Raw genomic sequence first — 15,101 nt, forward strand, 5'->3', positions numbered from 1 at the left:
CCGACGAAATCTCAAAAGACCTCGATTCAACCAATATACAACCAAGATCGTACATGATCAAGCATCGCCATCACAGATTACATTCATTTATCACAGAACATAGTTTTACATCACATCAGAGTTTAAAAGAGGTTATTACAAACCAGAGTAGTAGCGGAAACAAAGTAGTTTTAAAACATCACACACTCAGTTTAAATTACATGCCAGATCCATGGTCAAACCCAACAAAAGCACAACTGAAGATAAAGAAGGTGATCACGCCCATGATCTATTCATCGTCCGCAGCCGGATGATGACAGTTAGCACAGTAGCCGTGGTAAACGATATTATCTACAACATGGGTAAATAAAACCCTGAGTACGAGAATGTACTCAGCTAGACTTACCCGTCATAAACCAAAAATAAGTGACACCAAGGAGTATGCAAGGCTGATCTTTGTGGACTGATTTAACTCACCCGTTTGCATAAAAAGCTTTAGTTGTAAGTAACCCATTTATAATATTCAGCAGCAGGTTCATTATTTTAACAGCTATCCATTAAATTAGCACCTGTTCTAAGCATACACTTGAGTATTTAAGCATCACAATAATAACCATATCCGGATTATCACATAGCTATCAACATTCTCATCATAACCATTAAGTTTATTTAGTGAGTTCTACGTGCGACAGCCCGAGTCAAGTTCTCACTATCCGGGAGAGACGGCGATTCGAATCGATTCCTATCCAGCTGGAGGGGTATTCCTAGCACTCACCCAAGCATACTTCATGAGGGCAGCTCGGATCACCTTTAGCACAACTCCGGACCAATTGGCGGGTCCGTACAGCGCCGCACCCCCAAAGACCGCCAATCTGCCAGGGTCAGGACTCTAACCTGACACCTCGGTCTTATGCCATTGACTCCCCACACATCCTTACTACCAACCGGGGTGCGCACTTAAACCGAATGGGGTATCCTGCCAGAGATGCACTCGTAGGCTTCGCGGTCGGAACGACTTATCCGGCCAGCTAAGTGTTAGGCATGCGTTCAACATGACACGAGGACGTTACAGTGAATCGATTCACACCCAAGACCTCCATGCCTTCTTGCTGCACTATCGTCCTCCCGCCCGGTCTCAAGTTCATTATTAGCAGCTGGTTATTTCCACAATAGCAAATATAGCCAACCGTGATCATCATCCACCTAACTCTCGCAGGTGACAGGAAATCACCCGGCTTCTACCGAGCTAAGCATGGCTAAGCATTATTTCGATCCTGGACCTACTTAGGTGAGGTATGAGGTGGACAAGGTAGTCATTATGCAGCAAGAGTGTCATATCAACGCCTAACACTTAGTGCAACAATACATAAACATAGTCAATTGATAGCTGGATATGATATCAAAAATAGTAGGAGGCTTATAATGCTCCGGGGCTTGCCTTCGACGTAGGTGGACGGGCGATGGTCGGGACACTCCGGCAAGTCCTCCTCAGCTCCTTGAGGTGACTCCCCTTGTTGACCTTCCGATTCCGGCAGCTCGAACTCCAAAACAGTCACGCCCTTAGGTACACCTATGTATGCATGACAAGGAGATAAATATAGAGAATGCACATATGATACATGATGTCATGATGAAGAGCTAAAGAACACACAACAAGGTATAAACATGAGCATAAACTCCTAAAGTTAAGTGAATTATAGAATAACAAGTAAGTGCATACTTCTTCTCTGGTAGAGAGGCTAACTAGACAAGTTAATCAACCTTAGCTACTCCTACTCCGTCACTGGTTTCATAGACAAACCAACTTGTCACAAGTTTCAGCTATAACTTAAACATCAGTTGGCCAAACTAAGTCAGTAGATACTTTCTGGAAAGCATAGAAATTGTCTACAATTCACTTTTAGACATCCCAGAATGATTCGCAACCGAAATAAGCTAAAGCATACAGAGTTGGCTGGTTGTCCTGGAAAATCCAGAGAGCAAGCACTTTGCAGCAGCTACTTGTAACATTCATAACTTTAAAACTACTCAACCAAATGTCATGAAACTTGGACACGAAGTAGAGAAGCAAGTTAGCTACAAGTTTATTGTAGACAAGTTTCCTAGAAAACATCATCTTCAAATAGTTCTTAAGCAATTGCTATCAGCTACCCAGAATTGCTCTAGGAAAGGCATAAATAGCAAAAATAATATTTTGCACATAACAAGAATGTATCAAAGGGTCAATCCAAATGCACCAGTAGATAGAACATGTCTAAGAAACACTATAAAACATCATGTCAAGGCCTAAACTTCTTTCTATCATCACCTTTTTCATTTATTTAATTATTAAGGTGATTTAATGAACATGCATCCCAAGTGCTCCAAGAATTCTAAGAAAATTACAGCAAGCTACTTATGCTAACACAAGGTTACTGTAACATTTCCCGGGCACTTGCGCATATAGATTGTGAGATACAAAAATAACAAGCTAGCAAAGGCATGCAAGGCATAAATGTGAAACCCTATTCAACAGTGTCAAACAACAGATTTCAGATTTTTCCTAGCTTTGTTTAGACATGAGTACAACACTCAGCAAGTTTCACCACAAAAGGAGTTATAACTTATTTATTAAAAATACCACAAGAAACTCCTATTTAAGCAAGAAATATTTATAACTTCACAATCAGACCTCCAAAAATCATGATAAATTTAGCAGAGCCTAATCATGTCACAAGTAACAACACCCTAAATTTGCATGGCCACCGGATCAACAGATCTCAAGATATAATTGTCTCCTATATAATCAAGATTAGATCATATATATTTATTTCTACAAAAACATGGCATGTTTCATATTTTTATTAAAAACTAGACTTATAAAGAAATCTAGCAAAATTGGAACCACATCATTTGGATCTGTAAAACTCAAGATATGATTTTTTCAAAAACAGCACAGGATCTGCTACACATTAACCAGAGATGTGAGAGGGAGAGACTGACACACGGGACCCACGCGACAGAGAGACAGAGACAGGGGAGGTCTCGGTCGGATCCAAGGGCATCTACATGTTCCTCTCCTCAAGGCGACTCTGTTGACCTACTTCACTCGTGCTCTACTGGACTCTAGGGTGCTCGCCGTCGTGAATGGCGGAGCGGCGGTGCTGCGCGGCGTTACGCCGGCGAACCTAGGCAACGGCGGCGCGGTAGAGGTTGCGGACGAGCAAGAGTGACTCGAGGCGAAGCTATAGGAAGAAGAATCACGGCTAGAGGTGAACCAGAGAGGTCTGGCCACGTTGCCGGTGATCTCTGCGAACTCCGGCGAGGTGGAGCTCGCGGCGGGGTTGGCAATGTGGTCTCACCAATGCTCGGCGAAGGGAAAGGAGTGGACGTCGAGGTAGAGGACGTCGAGGCGGAGCTCTGGCGGACTAGCTTGGCCGGGGATGCGGTGGAGCGGCCGGGAAAGCTCGCCGAAGCGCGGCGGAGCTCGCCGAGGCGATGGCAGAGCGAAATGGGAGGCTCTGGTGGAGTGGGTGTCGCGTCTGAGGCACGGGGTGGCTCCGTGGTGGCTTGAGGGCTTCGTCCAAGCTGACAGGCAGGACCGTCGATGGCGTACGGCTGAAACCTGGCCGTACACGCGGCGGCGGACGGCGTCTGTCCATAACTGAATCGATGATTCAGTCACCGGCGGTAGTGATTGAAACCTGAAGTTCAACAACGTTTTACTCTTGATCCACTCAGCGGTTTCGGCTCCAGTTTGCTTCTTTGGTTAGAGCTACGTGAGATCTACAAGTTTGTCTACAGGATCAAAGTCTAATTCAGCCTAGATTTCAATCTACAAAGCTCCCAAGTGACCTACCTCGAAACTGCGTTGTCACAGACTTAGGCAAAATTGACTAAGTGTAAAATCAGCCCTGATTTTTGCCTTGTGAGCAACTTTTGAATGTGTTCCATGCTTTCTCACGAAAAGTCATCAACATAACTTTTGTAGCTTATTAAATTTACTACAACTTTGTGTTAGGTGTCATTTACATGCAAGGTCTCTAACAGCAGTTTCATAAAACATCTTTCAAAAGAGGTCTAGGGGGTCAATTAGGTCAATCTAGGGTTAACCATGACTTAGGGGCATTTTTGGCCAAAACCTCCAACACAAACTTTGTTCAAAATGTTGTTCTAAACATGATTAAAGTATTTTGGAAGACAATGTACACTTGTATGAATTGGTCACCTACTAGAATCACTCAAATCAAACCACACAAGTAATTTAATCATACATGGGACACATAAGATGACATGTGATCATGATGTATGCTTATGAATGAGCATGATGATGCTTATGTTGATGCAATGCTCATGGTTAACATGCAAGCTAACACTAGGAGTGCTACAATCACCGGAGATGAGAGCAAGAACAATGGAAGAACAAGCAAGAACAAAGGACCTCGGGCTCGGGCAGGGAGAGGAAGAAGGCAGGAGGGAGATTCAATTTATAGCATGTGAAAGGATCAAGATGCCCAAGAAGGGGGGGGTGAACTGGGCTTCTCTAAAAATTTAAGCAACCTATAAGCTCCAATTCAGCCCCTTGTGCCTAGTGTGACTAGAGAGCTACCGGATAAAAGTTTTGCAACCTAGTTCCAATCCTATTCTAGCATGGCAATTCTAGGAATGTAAAAGCACAAAGTAAATGCTAGAAAGTAAAGGAGTAGTGGAAGAAAATGCTCGGCGATGTTTTGCCGAGGTATCGGAGAGTCGCCACTCTCCACTAGTCCTCGTTGGAGCAACCGCGCAAGGGTCTTGCTCCCCCATGGTCCATGCAAGGACCAAGTGCTCTCTACGGGCTGATTCTTCGACACTCTGTCACAGTGAATCGCCCAAAACACCTCACAAGCTTGACACGAGTCACCCACAAGAACTCTGGGCGGTCTTCGTGCCTCCAATCACCATCGAACCGTCTAGGTGATGGCGATCACCAAGAGTAACAACCAATGAACTCTCACTTGTCCCAAACAAGGCACTAGAGAGTGGTGGATGCACACATGACTCTTGGAATTCAACTAGAGAAGGATTCTCACAAGAAATCTCTCAAATCTCAATCCTCTCTAGGCTCTTGCTTCTCTCTTGCTCCACAACAAGTTTCTCAGATGTTCAACTGGGCAAGAGAGCTCTCATGGATGAGGTGGAGGAGTATAAATACACCCCACGAAGTCCAAGGGTCGGCCAACCATTTTTCACTGAAAATGGGGTCACCGGAGGCTGTTGATGTTGCACTGGACGCTCTGCACCGAGCGTCCGGTGACACTTCAACAGCTAACTGTATTGTCTCTGACAGGCCACCGGACGCTACTTCCCAGCGTCCGGTGGCACCGTCCGGTGCTCTTTACAAACTCCCTAGTTTAAGACCGGACGGTACCCGGTGCGTCCGGTGCTCGGGGAAGGTTTACAACCTCCCTGGGTATGGGACCGGACGCTACCCGGTGAGTCTGGTGCTAGCGTCCGGTGCCTAACCCTAGGCACCAAGCACTCCAACGGCTAAAAGACCTCACCGGACGCACTCACAGAGTGTCCGGTGCAGCGTCCGGTGCCTACTTAGGCACCCTTACTTCATCGAAACGCGACTGTTCCAAAACGAAGTTGGTTCCTCTCAAACTAAGGACTTTCTCTGAGTTGCCTAGTGCTAGGTTTACCAAGTGTGCACCACACCTAAACCTAAAGCCTTGCCTAAGTCAAGCTACTAGATCAAAGCCCCTCTTAATAGTATGGTCAAAGCGAAACAAAGTCCTAAACTACTCTAAGTGCCCTTCTTCACCATATGGCACTTAGACCTAGTCTAGTCTTGACGATGACCATCCATCCTTTGAAAACCAAAATGATTTCCACTATTAAGTAGGCATGTACGTCCTTGTTCATCGAGCACCTATTACCATGACCTCACTAATGACTTTGCCTCTACAAAACACACGTTAGTCACAGTAATCAACATTGTCATTAATCACCGAAATCATTTGGGGCCTAGATGCTCTTTCAATCTCCCCCTTTTTGGTGATTGATGACTGTTGGGTATTCTTAACATCATTACCAAAAGTAGACTTAGTTTTCTAATTCTGATAACGGCGCCAAAAAATGCCAAACCTATCCCTCATACCACTTAAGCCAAGTTGTCATCCCCAGCATGACATGAGAGACACGGTATTGAATTATGCAATTGCTCATCTAAATAAATAACAAATGAGATCTGCAAGCGCGCAGATTAATACCGATGTAGCATTTTAACCAGGAAGTATTCCAGGTATCGTTATTTATATTTTTACCACTGGGAAGGTATTAGTAATCATTAATGTTGATTATACAATGGCATATGAGATTGAGTATCTATCATTGCATGTATAATTGAGAACATTTATCTAACTCTTTCATACAGGGATAAGTGTCACATAAAGGATATATAAAGTAATGAATAGTGACAAAGATAATTAATCTCATCAGCATGACTAGCCACATATAAATATGATAAGCACCTCAATTAGATATTCTAGCAAGTCATTAGCATGGAATTAGGATGAACTACAAGAATATTTCCTAAGTTATTCTTAACTATATAGTCTAGCATATCATAGTTAGTGCAATTATACTTAGCAATCATTGTGAGACAAGACTACGCCCATGCATAGTGATATTATCAAGGAATATGAGAAACATCGCAATCACTCCCCTGTAATAATGTTGCTCTGCCAGCCCTATACACGAGAGGGAGACTACATAAGAATCAATGGAGCCGTCACTGCCACCAACTACCCCGCGATCTAGCATATAGGGTACAATCACAGATAAATACATTATAGGCACCACGCCTACACAATATCTATCATTTACCCATGGATCCGATGGATAAACGCTATACGATCCTAAACATGTATATAATTCCAATCTAACTAAGCCAACTATATAACTATGATAAACTAAGAACAATATAATTGCGAATATAAATAAGCAGAGCAAAGTCATAAGCAATATATTGAAGTAGAACAAAGTCATATTCATAATATCGAAGAACAAAGATGAACAATTGAAGAACAATAGAGAACTACCTAGAATCCTCCTGACAGATCCGGAAACCAATCGAAGATTGACTCCTTCTAGTTCTAATCCTATGTAGCTATGCTAATCTAGATATCTAATTGATGTGGTGGCTCTAGGCTTGATCAGAGACTTCTTCTCCCTTGATGAATAATGAATTAGGGTTGAGAGGTCCTCTCCTCCAGGGGCCAGGGGGTCTGGTTTTATAGTCCTTACAAGTGAATATGTGCAGTCGGATCAAACCGACACTGATTGAACGGTTATCCTTGATCCTTTAGGTTGGTGGAGCGTAATCCCGAAAGAGAGTACTGATTGGACTCTAGCAGGGGGCAGGCGCCCTGGTCCCTAGGGCGGGCGCCCTGGGCCAGGCTCCGTTCTGCCTCCGCTTCGTTCCCGTGGCTTCTGGAGTCTTCTAGATGTAAGATAATTGCGCAACACGTTAATATCTCTATGTAATACCGACGTGTGGGCCTTTCTTCCGTATTTCCTCATAACTCCCTGCAGAAATAGACAAACACCAAAACTCATGGAATTCTGTCAGATAAAACCCTAAGTCTGGATGTTAATTTCATTTGGGTCCTTTTATTTATTTATTTGATAATTAAATTTGATACTTAAGGAACGTCAACAAACTTCCCCAAGCTTACCTCTTGCTCGTCCCTGAGCAAGGATAGACTCAGTGATGGATCAGAAGTTGTTGTAATGCCTCTAAAAGTTGACGGTACACATGCTTTTAAATGAAGTCTCATTTCTGAGTTAGAGTAAACTGTCAAGACTTAAAACTTACTTACCTTACCTTTTACCATGGGACTTGTAACCGTCTCTTCTGTCTTGAGTAGTTAAAAGATAGAACAGTCTAATCAAGTGCCCTGTCTCTTATTCTTGATCAGCTATAGCTCTGGTATTTTTGCAGATTTTCAAATAAAACTCAGTGATTCCTTGTATGACTCTCTCGGATCTCTCTTTTGTAGTATTTCTGGATCCTTACCAAGGTAGTGATAGTATATGCCTTCTCTCAAAGTATATAATATTTATGGTATAAGGCATAGTGACATTGCCTTCTCTCACCCTACTCTAATAAGGCTTTTGATATCTAGAGCTCATAGGTGGGAGATAAAGTATACATACTTACAAGACATTTATTGCATAGTCAAACCATGGATCCAAAGAAACAAGTCAAGAAGTCAAATCAAGATGTGCATGTGTGGTGAATGAATGGTGTATGGTGATGATGGTGATAACAATGGTGAAAGTCTAACTCTACTTGTGCTCTTTTGAGGGGACACATACCTTTCTTGCTTCTTTTGAAACTTTTTGTGGAGAATGAGATGCTCTATATTTTCTTTTTCTTTCCTCTCAGGTGGGTATCTTGTACCCCTAATTCTACTGTCGGACACTTGTCCATTTTTACCTCTCGTCTCACTTTTTCTTTTCTTTATATAAGCATAAAATCTTTATTTGGTTTTCCATAGTGATGTATTTTAATATAGTATTAGTATAAATATAGATAGAAAGATAGAAATACTTATCGGGATAATTGGGGGAGCTCTCCCCCAAGCTGAATTTTCACGTAATTTCTCTTGATGTAGCTAGCAGGTGGTAGAGGTGTGTTTGAAAGTCAGCAACATTCTGACAGCGATTCGAATGTCCTCCGTCTGCTAGTCTTCTTGATTCTTGAATTCTCTTGGAGCTCAAATAGACAACAAAGCTTTGTGGAACTGATTAGGTGTTAGCATAAATATCTAGCCTTTATCATGTTGATCCTCCTCAATAAATATTACTCCCTTATTTTTTTATACTTTTGTTTTATAAAGCAGAAAAGAAATATTTATTTTATTTTTATGCTACCACAGTGAATGTACTTATGGGTTTTTTGCCACTCGTATACTCACATGGGGCTTACTATTTTTTAACATTTTTATTTTCTTTTTAGGATAGTATTAACATAATTAACTAAGTGTTGATGCAAAAGCGGATCTGCAAACACAAAGGGCTAATACCCGATTTAAACGTTAAGGTGTGCCAGCCGATTTGACCTTACTATCAGCAAAGGTGGTAACTCGAATACTTTGGTCCCGACAACAGCGATGCGCCTGGATGCCACGGCCAAGAGGTATTCACGCGGAACTTGAGAACACGTCGAGCTTAAGTCGACGAATTCCTAAGAACTCGTAATAAAAGAAAAAAGGTATGACGAAGTCGTCGAAAATAGATGCTAGAATATGAGTAAAAACTGGTATTTGATTGATTGATAGATTCGTTGATTACAAAGCCCTAGGGTCTACATTTATACCCTGCTCAAAGAGCTACAACCAGACACGACTATAACTCGAATTCCAAATTAAATAGAATCCGTATGCAAAACGACCTAAATAACTAAGGAAAACGTAAAACTATCCTCACGTGACAAACTAGAACACCCCCACAAGCCAATCGGCAACTTCCAGGCTCTCCCTCCGTATCATCGGTAGACTTTCTTGTCATAGCCATCGGCACAAACGAATCACCACCTATGGACTTGGTCACGTTCAACCATCCTTCCATCAGCAATCATCCTCATCGGCAACTCTGTAGATCAAGCACTGCCGTCTTATCTTGCCAACCTACATTCTACCAATCATGGACACGTGACCAAAAACGGTGTCAACACATGCCCCCCAATTTTGGAGTATGAAATGATTAATGCTCCGAAATTCTCTGCAATAATGATGCCTTTCCGCAATTAACGCTCCCAATCTGGTAACCGACATCCTTAATCTGAACAACTCTGATCCTATTCCTCTGCAGATTCCTCAAAATCCTCAACCTCCCAAACGGACATTTCCACTTTAGTCGCGCATCGGCAATATTACCGTTATAGGGACTTGCCGATGGACTGACCAGGACGTCCATATCTTATCCTTCCAAACGGCTATCCCCACTTTATTCGCCCATCGGCGATATGACCGTTACAAGGCGCTGCCGATGGACCGACCAGGAGATCTCGCACAGTAAAATATCTCTGGATAATGACCGCTTCCTATCAAATCGCCTGCACAATCCCTTGATTACCGTGTGAACAGTTACCACATCTACCTGAGTACCCTCGGATTTCACGGATACGGCGAAGAGATAAGTCAGATTTGCCCTTGCCCGTTTTGTCCTATAAATAGTTCCTTCTCAGGTACTCCTTCTCCATCACATCATTCCACAGCTCCAACTTCACTTTCCCGGCGGCGGCACTGTTCGAGAGCTCCAAGATCTCCAACGAAGTCCCTCCTTCACCAACTCTGAAGCCTTCGACCACCCTCTTCGTGACAAGATGGCCATCAACTTCACCGTTCCTGAGGTCAGTTCTTCACTCCACCTTTTCTGCTTTTTCTCGCATCCCTATTCATTCGCAATCCATTTTACTAAACATTTTCTTTTTCTTTCTTTGTTTTTCCTTTACCTTCAAAACCATTAGGATCTGTCCAACAAAATTGTCATCCCTACCGATCAACCACACCTCCAATGTCTTGGTCCGTTAGGGAATCCAGATCCAACCGACCTCATTAACACAGAAACCAACATGATCCCTTATAGAGCTGAGAACTTCTCTTTAGATCTATGGAAGGATACTTTCCGTTCCTGGCCCAGTCCTACCATGGGATGGAAAGACTGGTTCTTGAGGGTTAGCCACTCGAATGAAGTCCAATGGGGCGAGAGAAAACTGGACCAATGCATCAGATTGTCCATCGCTGATATGCATAGGAATGAGTCATTGTTGATAGCTGCATCGTACTTCTGGTCAGACACACTCAATGATTTTGTCTTCGGCCACGGCCCTGCTTCCCCTACTCTTGCCGATGTGGTTATGCTCACCGGCTTAGACGTATCTTCTGCCGATAGCACCCACTTCTTCGACACCACGCCTAGTGCCAAAGTAGAAACCCGCTCGATCGGCGGCTGGTCCGGGTACATTCAGAAGTACCGCAGAACGAGGTCCATCGATATAAAGGAACAAACCACCTTTCTGAACATGTGGCTGGACAAGTTCATATTCTGTGGCCGATCGGCAGGTCTGACCTCCTTCTATCTATCGGCAGCAGAGAGACTGGCTAACGGTGGCCGATTTCCCCTCGGCCGATACCTGCTCGGTGCAGCCTATCACCTCCTTCACCAAGTGACTAGAAAACTCCTACTCAGCCAGCCCATTGGCAACTTGGGAGGTCCCTGGTGGTTCATCGACATGTGGCTCAGCCTCCACATGCACAAGCGTCTTGAGTTTGATCTTTTTGCATAGCGTTTTCCAAGGGACATAGCCGAGGACCATGAACCTGATGAAGAAGAATTGGCAACACGTCCTCCCCTAAACTTCGGTGAGACTGTCATAGCTCTGCCTGGTACAGGAGGTAATCCAGATCAGGTCAGCCGATTCTTCCAAACCTTGTACGAAGGCTTGACCAGAGAGCAGCGAGCATGGTTGCCTTATGATGATCCAGACAACATGTTTCCTCTGGTTTTCAACCCGTTCAATGACGCTCTCAACAAGGATCATGTAGTGATGATGGCACTGATCACTCCCAGAGCTATACCAGTGAATTTCTTTGGTAGTGGGAAAACTTCCATCCAGACCTATGAGTTTTATAATCCATCGGCACTAGCTCGTCAATTAGTTTTCGGCCAGCTGCCGATTGCACTCTGTTATGCCGATGTGATAAAACCCAAGGAAACCATCACTAGCCTCCTTGAATGGATTCGAGTAGCCCAACTGCCATCAAGTGCCGATACAGATGCAGACTTGTCAGAGTGGGTTCCAGCCGCCTTCATCACTCAGGCGTACAAGCAATGGTGGGCAGAATGGAAGGAGCATCTGTTCTGCAGATCGGCTCTTACGTACCGCGGCATGATCGATCCCGAGTACGAAGTCCCCGTTAATACTGTAAGTGTCTTCAAACCGATGTTTCAATTTTCTCAATTTTAATTCCATCAGTGATTCACCTTTGTATCATCTTGCAGGTTGACAACACCCCTCCATCAGTCAGCAGGAGTGGCAAGCCGATTGACCTATTCCCACCAGGTCCAATCTCTTCGATCGGCAACAACGCTCCCACTCTAGCTACCATCATGCATCGAGGCGTACGCCTTAAGAAAGTGACCACCAAGAGGACCAAGACATCTCCATCGGTAGCCGCCTCCACCTTAGCACAGGCCTTCAAGGTAATTGTTAAACCTTTTCATTTATACCAATTCCATTTTTACATCTGCCACACTTGTGCTTACAAATTCTTATTCCCGACGCAGCATACCGGCGCATCGGCAAGGACCAAAAGCAAAGGTGACGATGCCCCCCAGTCTAGCCAGCAGAAGAGAAAAGGTGCCAAGAGTACCAGAGCACAAACAAAGCACCAGAGAGTGGCAACTCCCCCTCCTCCTCCGGCATCTCCAATTCCGGTGGAATCCTCTCCTTCTTCTCCAGAAACATAGACTCAGCAAGTACCATCTCCCCCTCAACCGCAAGAAACACCACAAACGGAAGAACCCCAACCAAAAGAGCTCCAACCAGAGGTGCCTCAGCCAGAAGATACATCGGCTGATTTAGGTGAGCAGACTACCGATCCAGCAGGATCGATCATAGCATCGGTAGTTTCCTCAATCCAGACAAGTACTGCACCTCCCCAAGGTAATATTTTTATGAAGTTGTTGCCAATAATCCCATCTTTTGGTTCTCATAATTCCTTCTGCCAATTTTCAGCTGACATAGTCCCATCGGCAACTCTGGCCGATCAGCCTGTAGTACCACCGGCATCTTCCAGTCAAAGGCGAGAGATTGCCTTGAAGCAAGTAAGCCATCCAATCTCCATCAGTATTATTTGCCGATGCTTTGACCATAGAATGACTCACCTTGTTTTCTTTTTCAGGAACAGGACTCTCCCGACAGCCTATTCTCCTTTGCCATTGAAATCTCCGAAGATGAAGGTGAGGAAGCAAGCTCCTCTCAAGCAGTTGGGGTTACATCGGCAGAGATCAGGGCAAGGCTGGAAGAACTATCGGCTCTCTTTCATCAAGACACAGCCCAACTAGTCGATGACTCCGACCCGGCCAAGGCTTTGTTCAAGACCCTGAGAGGCCAAATCCCTACCGACGCCGAAGAAATCCTTTTCCAAGCAGCACATCTAGAGAGTCGTCAATTGCAATACCAGAGGGCTGCCCGGTGCCTTGCCGATAGAGCCGCTCAGACCCGGCTTTCTGTGGAGATGATGAAAGAAAAACTCCTGACCGATGAGAAGCACAAGAACATCGGCACCTTGAAGTCCTCAGGAGACGTACTGAAGCAGAAGATCTCTGATCTATCGGCCAAAAGAGAAGCCTTGTTGGCAGAACTCAAGCAAGTAGAGGATGCCCAGTCCCAAGCCCGACAGGAAGAAAGCCAACTGCCGAAGACAATCCACCTTCTTGAGCAGGAGCAAAATGTCCATGGTCGCAAGGCACTGCTGCTGAAGAAGAAGTTAAAGCCGATAGAAGGTTCTGCCGATGACGATTTGAAGGAGATAGAGGACGCCAACCAGATCCGTCTGCGCGCCATATCGGTGATCCAGGCACTGCTGAACCCATGAGCTCCTTATTGGCAATACATCCTCGTTTCTCTGCTTTCCAGCTTTCCTGACATTTAGTCTAGCCGATAAGACTGTTATCGGCGCCTTTTAAAACGCTGAATGTTATCCTCAGATACATTTTGACCCAACCAATAGGTATGTTATCGGCATTTAACTCTTATGCATCGACCCATATACTAGGGTAGTATTTCTTCAGATATTTGCCATTTAATGCTCTAGGAAATTCAACTCCTTTGAGAGTTTCCAAAATATAGGCATTTCCGGAAGCCAATCGACTTACCCAATAGGGACCTTCCCAATTGGGAGACCACTTCCTAAACTTTGAACTTTTAGTCCCGATCGTTAAGACTAATTTCCATACCAAGTCTCCATCGGCAAATTCCTTAGCCTTTCCTTTCTTGTCATACTATCTGGCAACTCTCTTCTTATTCTCTTCTATACTCATCAAGGCCTTCAGCCGATGTCCTGCAAGATCATCCAACTCGTCTGTCATTAAAGTAGCATAATCATCGGCAGCCAATTGATCTTGAAAAGATATTCGCCTAGACCCAGCCTTAATTTCCCAAGGTAGCACTGCATCATGCCCATACACCAATTGATAAGGTGAAACCTTGGTCGATCCATGACAAGCCATCCGGTATGACCACAATGCTTCATTTAATAATGTATGCCACCTCCTAGGGTTTTCTTCAATTTTTTGCTTGATAAGCTTGATAATCCCTTTGTTAGATGCCTCGGCCTGCCCATTGGCTTGAGCATTGTAAGGAGAAGAATTCAATATTTTAATTCCCATACCAATTGCAAATTCATCAAACTCCCCCGATGTAAACATGGTACCCTGATCGGTAGTAATTGTTTGAGGAATCCCAAATCGGTAGATAATATGCTCTTTCACGAAGTCAATCATATTGGCCGATGTAACTTTTTTCAAAGGAATAGCTTCAACCCACTTAGTGAAATAATCGGTGGCAACCAAAATAAATTTATGCCATTTGCTAGACGGTGGATAAATCTGGCCGATCAAATGAATAGCCCATCCTCGGAACGGCCAAGGCTTTATAATAGGATTCATGGCCGATGCGGGCGCCCTTTGAATATTACCAAACTTTTGACACTCTTGACACCCTTTGAAATACTTAAAGCAATCCTCAAGTATAGTCGGCCAATAATATCCATTCCTTCTAATCATCCACTTCATCTTGAAAGCCGACTGATGTGCTCCACATGCCCCTTCATGGATTTCTCCCATCAAACTTTTAGCTTCATCATCACCTAAGCATCGGAAAAGAATCCCATCAATAGTTCGATAATACAATTCATCTTCGAGGAGCACATACTTGGTTGCCTGAAACCGAACCCGTTTTTCAACTTTCTTACATGGATCCTTCAAATAATCAATGATTTCTTTTCTCCAATCATCGGCACCGATTGCCGATATTGCATTAATCCTAGGCTGATACCCCGAGGCATGCTGAGCCAACCGATTGGCCT

The sequence above is a fragment of the Sorghum bicolor genome, chromosome 4, assembly GCF_000003195.3.
Source record: "Sorghum bicolor cultivar BTx623 chromosome 4, Sorghum_bicolor_NCBIv3, whole genome shotgun sequence".
NCBI classification, from domain to species: Eukaryota; Viridiplantae; Streptophyta; class Magnoliopsida; order Poales; family Poaceae; genus Sorghum; species Sorghum bicolor.